Here is a 7,933-nt window from a genome sequence, read left to right on the forward strand (position 1 = left end):
GATGGTGGTTTCGGCGTATCTGTCCATTCGTGTACGTGTATCCGTTCCAGATTACTCGGGTTGAGCTGTGTAGCTGGCCAGTGTTCTTCCTCGTCAAATAGGAACGGCGGACCGGAGAACCATCTCGCTTCCGGTTGGAAACTCGACTCTTTGGTCCACTTCGTTCCATCGTCTGCTACGGATGGAACCCATTTCCATTCTGATATGTCCGAGGTTTCCAAGATCTCTCCAATTCGGAGCGCAACGAACTGATGGTACTTTCGGGCGTCTGAACATATCCAATACAACACGTTCTTGGAGTCGGTCCAAAAAACACGTCGCTTGACCTCGACGGAGAGCTCCTGTGTTATGAGTTTAGCTAGTCGTAGGCCGAGGATCGCTGCCATAAGCTCCATCCTGGGAATCGAAATTGGTTTCAATGGTGCCACTCTTGTCTTGGATGCGAGTAGTGTGCATCTGACTTCTCCTCTTTGTTCGATCCTTATGTAGGCGACGGCTGCAAAGGCGTTTATGCTCGCGTCTGTAAAGATGTGTAATTGGATATTAGATGTTTCCAACGTTGACGTTCGCTTTCTTCGACCTGTTCATCCCAGCCTACGGCCGACCTCCGCACGTCCTGCAGTATTATCTTTGCCTGTATAATATAGAACCCCAGTAGTCCTAAGGGATCGAAGATGGTCATGACTGTACGTAGAATTGACCGCTTCGTCACAGTTTTCGCTTCGTCGTATATGTCATTCGGAAACTTATTGACGAAGGTGAAGTAATCATTCCTTGGATGCCACCACATGCCAAGCACTCGTTCTCGTCTTGTTGAGTCCGTCATCTCGATGGGTCGTTCTTGATGATCTCCATCTCCTGAGAGCGCTCTCATCACAGTGCTCGAGTTAGATATCCATCCTCTCATCTCGAAGCCTCCTTCTTTGTTTATGTTCCTCACTGCCAGCGCTAGACGGACCATTTCGTCTTCTGAGTCACAGCTTTGGAGTCAGTCATCTACAAAGGTGTTGCGAAGTATGGCCTCTACTTCCTCTCTTTGTTCCTCGATGAACCTTTCTGCGTTCCTATCTCTCACGTAGGTCGCTGCTGCTGGGGAACAAGAAGCACCAAAGGTCATTACGCTCATTACGTACCTAGCCGGTTCTCGACTGGTGTCACCATATCTCCAGAGAAACTGCTGTGAGCTTTGATCCTCCGAACGTATCCTAACCTGGTGAAACATTTCTCTAATATCTCCGCAGATGCCAATAGACTTCTCTCGAAAGCGCGATATTACTCCTACCAGTGATGGCAATTGGTCGGGGCCCTTTAGTAGCATTGAATTAAGAGCGATGCCTTCCACTTTGGCTGCTGCATCCCATACGAGTCTTAATTTGCCTTTGTTCGGGTTCTTAGTCACGAATACGGGCAGATACCAGGAGCGTTTGCCTTCGACCATTTCATCTTTTTCCAGTTTTCGGACGTAGCCGATGTCTTCGTACCTCTTAATCTGTTTGTTTACGAACTCTCGTAGCACCTTATCGCGTGCCATACGAGATTCTAGGCACCGAAGTCGTCGCATTGCCATCTCTCTGGAGGAAGGAAGTTCCACGTTGTCGTACCGCCAGAGGAGTCCTGTCTCCCATCTCTTCATTTCGCTGCTAAACCTCGTGCAATTTTCCAGTATTGTTTTTGCTCTTTCGTCCTCTTTGGACCTGAGTGTGCTCTTCGCCATGTTTATGCCAACCGCGTCTAATGAGAAACTCTCTTTTACAAGAGTGTCCAGCTGTGGGTGTTTATTACATTCGCATACGTGCATTACCCGCGGACTCGCTGGCCCGTCGCCCTTTCTGCGGCCATAAACAGACCACCCCAACCTGGACTTGGCGGCGATAAATTCGGAATTCTCGCGTTCTTTGACGGTCAGTGGCACTCCAAGTTTCACGTTGTCCAATCCGATGATCAATGACGCTCTCACGTCCTTGTAGCTGAGTATCGGTAGCTTTTCCAGGTGCGAATGGGATTTTAGGATTGAGTCGTCCAGCGTCTGCTTCGGCAGATCCAGGTTTTTTACTGTTCTCACGTTTTGAAGCGTGAATCTGCGAGCCACATTGTCCCTTGGAGAGATCGCTAGGCTTATCCATTTGGATTGAGATTCTCTCTGCGTGATGTCTCCAGTCCAGCGTAGGCATAGCTCGTCCGAGGGGCCATCGATACCTAGTTTTTCCGTTATCTCCGTCTCGATTAGGGTACAGGCGGATCCTTCGTCTATCAGTGCGAACACTTGCATTTGGCCGTTCGGTCCGTACAATGTTAAGGGGACGTATCTAAACAACGCAGCTTCGTTCTGCATCGTGTGCAGTACCGTAGTGCTTTCCTTCGGCCTATTCTCTACCGTAGAGCTTTGCTGGTTACTATTGTGGAGGAGGAAATGGTGCTTTCTCGAGCATCCGTCGACGGAACATACTCTTGTTGACTTACAGTGCCTTATAAAGTGTTTGCCAAGGCACCTCCAGCATAGCTTATTTTCTCTGACGAAGTTCCATCTACCTGGCCCTTCTAGCTCCAGGAACTGCTTACAGTCCTCCAATTTGTGGGCCCCATTGCACCTACGGCAGGGCGGTTGTGCGCTGCTATCATTGTGCACCATAATCCGGATTCTTGGGTTCTTCTCCTTCGTGCAGACTTCTTTCTCGGGTGCTACTGGCATCACGGTGCTTGCGCACGATGCGACTCGGAATAGCCAATCGTCGAAAACAGCGATATTTACCCTCGGAAGTCCAGCGCTTTGTCTGGCCCAATCCAGTTTCAAGTCGAATGGGAGTTTCTCCACAAGGTCGCGAAGTAACATTGGGTCGTTCAGATAGGCGGACAGTCCTATCGCGTCAACAGTAGCGCGATAATTTTGCACCGACAGCGCCAGGCGCACTAAGCTTTCGATGCTGCTCGATTTCACGGACGGCTCCATTCTTAGCTTCGTCTGCAGGGTGTGATATATGGCCTCTGGTCGGCCGTATAGCATTCGAAGAGTCTCGATGGCTAGTCGAACTGTTGCGGGCATCATTAATTTTCCTCGTACTGCTTCCAAAGCAGCACCTTTCAGGCACCTTTGCAGCCTCATGAGATTCTCTTGATCGCTGAGTCCGCAGCGTTCTGTGGATTGCTCGAAGTTTACTATGAACATGGGCCATTCCTCGGGGTTTCCAGAAAAGCATGGTAGATCCTTGTTGATGACTTGTCTTGCGGCTATCTGGGATGCTGTCAAGCATCTCTCCGCCCCCGCTGGCGCGACCGCTTGATTACTCCCGTACGCGTACGGGTCCGAAATATTTCGACTCGTACTTGGGTAATACTGTGCAGTCGGGGCGCGAATGAAGGGGTTTTGCCCATGCAGGTTGGTACCCAGCGCCGGTGCGGCCATTGGATGCCACGTAGCGCCGACTGGCATTGTCTCGTTCGGACTCAGCCCAGTAGGCATTCCGGCCCGCGTTGCTTCCGTGGGTCCTGACATGTGGACTCCGGTCCAGTTGGGAATTGCTCTGTCCCAGCCTCCGTTGATTTCCGTGGAGCTCATGAGGCCTCCTGCTTGAGGCAGTCTGGAATGCGTCGGGATGGAGCGCATTCCCTCGAAGGCCGTGGCGTACGTCGGCCTTCCTAATGCATCCGCTCTCTGCTGAGCGAACGTTTCCCAGCTATCTAAAAGGCTCGTTCTTGGTGAGAAGGCTTGATCCACCCCTCCTCCTTGGTTGGTATGCTCTGGTGCATAAAAATAATATTAACATAAGACTATATGATAAGTTAGACGGTAATCAATCAGAAAGAAGCGAGCTAATCAAACGTTCTAATCCATTTAAAAATCAGACACAAGAAAACTCAAGGAATGACAAAATGGTCATCGAGAATATGAATCAAGGCGACGAATTCAGTAGCTTTTGTGCGTCGGTAGAGATTGATGAAGAGGAACATATTAACGTAGGTTTCGAATTTGGCCCCACTATTGCAGAAAAGTGTAGGGAAGTTATTAAGACATACTATTTACACAAAGAATTTGACTTTAAAGCACCACCAAAGTATCAGATGCAGATTCGTGTAACAGAAACAACACCATTTCATTGTACTCCGCGTCGTTTATCCTACCTTGAGAGAGAGAAAGTAGCTGAAATAGTAGATGATCTGTTAGAAAAGAAAGTAATCCGTCATAGTGAGTCTCCTTATGCTTCCCCGTTGGTCCTAGTAAAAAAAAAATCAGGAGAACTTCGAATGTGTGTCGATTACCGTGATCTGAACAAACGAATTGTTAAAGATAATTTCCCATTGCCCCTTATTGAGGACTGTCTTGAGTTTTTAGAAAACAAGTGCTGTTTTTCCATTATAGATTTGAAAAGTGGGTATCATCAAATAGGCGTAGAAGAAAAATCAGTTCCGTATACATCGTTTGTGACACCGCAAGGACAGTATGAGTACTTGAGAATGCCCTTTGGGTTAAAAAATGGATCCGCTATTTTTCAAAGATTTATTTCGGAGCTCTTGAGAGACTTTATTAGGAACAAAAGCATTGTAGTGTACATGGATGATATATAAGTAGCGACTAAAACAGTTGAAGAACACATGGATATATTAAAAAGACTATGCATTCGGTTTAGCGAGCAAAATTTAGAGATAAATTTAAAAAAGTGTAGGTTTGTCAATCGAAACATCGATTTCCTGGGGTATAAAGTTAATCAAAACGGAATATTTCCTAGTGATTCCCATATTGAGGCCTTGAAAAAATACCCAGTCCCTCAAAATGTAAAAGCACTGCCCTCATGCTTGGGATTCTTTTCGTATTCAACGTTTCATGTTGTCATTTGCGACGACAGCTAAGCCCTTGGTGCAGTTGTTAAAAGAAGGTGGTCCGTTTCCCATGAATAGAGAACAGGTGAAGACGTTTGAAACTCTTAAGAAAACGTTGGCAAATCCTCCGCTATTAGCCATTTTTAGCCCAAATAGAGAAACGGAATTACATACAGACGCAAGTTCATACGGCTATGGCGCAATACTGATGCAAAGACAAGATGATGGGAAGATGCACCCTGTGTCCTATTATTCTGGCAAAACAACAGAAAGAGAATCACGTTATCATAGTTTCGAACTAGAGACATTGGCTATAATTTATGCATTGAGGCGTTTTAGAGCATATTTGGAGCATAGGTCCTTCAAAATAATCACGGATTGTAATTCGTTAGTACAGACGTTAACCAGAAAGTCAATTAGTCCTAAGATAGCACGGTGGTCCCTAGAGTTAGAGAACTATGATTACTCCATTATGCACAGACCTGGGGCCAGTATGGCGCACGTTGATGCGCTGAGCAGACAAAATCAAGTGACGAATATGTTAGAGGATGGTTATAGAGTCAAATACGGTTTAGAAAAGTCTAATTTAGAAAAAGATGAGAGTAGAAAGCAATATACAAGGAATAGTGTAAGTAGAGACAACCCTGGTAGTGAGCATAGAGGTACCGTAGAGAACCCTGTGATTAAGTGTAGAGAATTAAATATCAGTAGAGAGCGTAGTAGTACAGTAGAGAACCCTGCGATTGAGTGTGGAGAATCAAGTGCAGTAGGAAGTAGATTGGGAAATAGGTGGAAGTCTGATGATAGAGAGAACCTTGGTAGTGATTGTAGAGATAACATAGAGAATAGTGAATATAGGGAAGAGGATGGATCGAAGATTGAAATTAGAGATTTGTGCCAATGTAGAGGAAGCGTTAACGATGTGGTGGGGGGAGTAAAGTACATTAGTAGTAGGAATTCAGATAAAGTGAAAAAATGTGTTGAGGATACAGTAGAGAGGGACAAGTTAGAGTTTCAGGAGGAAAGATTACTAAAATCATTGATAGTTGGGGTAGTAGGTGCAACGCCAGAAGATGTTGATTTGATATTGCAAACAGAACAGATGCGAGACAAGGAAGTAGTTAGGATTCGAAAAATGCTAGAGGATGGAATTGAAGTAGATTTTGAAATGATAGATGGTATTGTTTACAAGAGGAGTTGTGAAAACAAACTATGTTTCTATGTACCAATGTGTATGGAAGAGCAGTTGATAAGGCGGTCACACGAAAAACTAGGACATCTGGCCTCAGAGAAGTGCGTGAGTGACCTTTTGAGGACCTACTGGTTTCCGTCAATGAGAAGTAAAGTGGCAAGGTTCATCAGAAACTGTCTACCGTGTATACTACACTCGATGCCTAAAACAATCCATAACAGAACGCTCCATAGTATCCCAAAGTCGTGTGTTCCTTTTCATACCCTACATGTTGATCATTTGGGTCCATTGCCGAGTATTAGATCTAAGCGAAAACACCTCATTGTGGTAATAGATGCATTCACTAAGTTTGTCAAATTGTTCCCGGTTAATAGTACCAGCACGCGGGAAGCGAAGGATGCCTTAAGTAAATATTTTGATTTCTATAGTCGCCCTACTAGGATAATATCAGATCGTGGGACCTGTTTCACCTCGTTAGAGTTCTCTAGTTTTCTGCAGGAGAGAGGGATAGAGCACATTAAGGTAGCTACAGGTGCACCGCAGGCGAATGGCCAAGTGGAGCGGGTGAATCGTGTTCTTACTCCTATGTTAGGAAAACTGTCAGAGCCCCTTGAGCAAGCCGATTGGTATAGGTTGATGAGCAAGGTAGAGCACGCCATTAATAACTCCGTTAACAGCAGTACGAAAAAGACACCTAGCACATTGTTATTTGGAATACCCCAGAAAGGACCCGTTGTAGATGAATTAACCGAATACCTAGAGGAGAAGTTAGCGTTAGAACTTAGAGAGTTGGAAACTATAAGAGAAATAGCAAGTGAGAACATACGGCTGTCGCAGAAAAGAAATGAGAAGATGTATGCCCATAAACATAGAGCCCCATTAAAGTATGAACCTGGTGACTATGTAGCAGTCCGGCATGTGGACACAACACCGGGGATCAATAAGAAGTTCGCACCAAAGTATCGAGGACCGTACAGGATCAATAGAGTTTTGGATAATGATCGTTATGAGGTTGTCGACATTGAGGACTGTCAGTTGACGCAAATGCCATTCCGAAGTATACTAGAACCAGCAAGGCTTAAACCCTGGGTAGAGTGTAAGGATAAAACCATGGTCTCATGTTGTTAATCGATGAAATAGTATGTTAAGTAAGACAATACCGAATAAGAAATGTTTAACCAACTGTATGCCTTAGTGTGTAGATCGTGGGCGATCTGTAGTCAGGTTGCCCGAATGTAAGATATGAATATCAGTTTATAAGATTTGAATATTAGTTTAAGATTTACTCATCGATAGTATTATAAGAAATACCAATGTACTCGATATATCGATACTTGTCCTCGACAAGTATCGATATGCCAACACACATTCATTCATATACGACGATCAAGAAAGAAGAACATATAATAAAAACCGTGCGATTAAAAGTTTACAAAATAACCTTATAAAATATGCCGCTGCGACATAGTCCTCAGCGAAACAATCCGCTGAGTTCGGAAAACTTTTGTGGCATTTGTTGCTCCGAAATGTCCAATACTCAGCCCTGTTTTTGTACTCCTTGCAATCACGTTTTCCATAAAGCATGTCTGGAAGTTATGGGTTCCCGAGCGTTTGAGGACCGACGTTCTTAAATAAGCTCATGACAATCCTACTTCAGCGCATGCCGGCATGCAAAAGACCATAGAAAAAGTTCGAAGAAGTCTGTTTTGGACCGGCTTAGCTAGAGATGTTCGACAGTATATTCGTAGTTGCGAGGTGTGCAAAGCATGCAAAGCTCCTAATTATACTCTGCGGCCACCCATGGGAAACCACATACCAACTTGTCGACCATTTCAACGATTGTACATAGATCTGCTTGGACCCTATCCACGCAGCAAAAAGGGGCATGTTGGTTTGCTAATTGTTTTAGATCACTTCAGTAAATATCAT

Source organism: Drosophila persimilis, unplaced genomic scaffold (genome assembly GCF_003286085.1).
Source record: "Drosophila persimilis strain 14011-0111.01,24,50 unplaced genomic scaffold, DperRS2 tig00000572-arrow-pilon, whole genome shotgun sequence".
Classification (NCBI taxonomy): domain Eukaryota; kingdom Metazoa; phylum Arthropoda; class Insecta; order Diptera; family Drosophilidae; genus Drosophila; species Drosophila persimilis.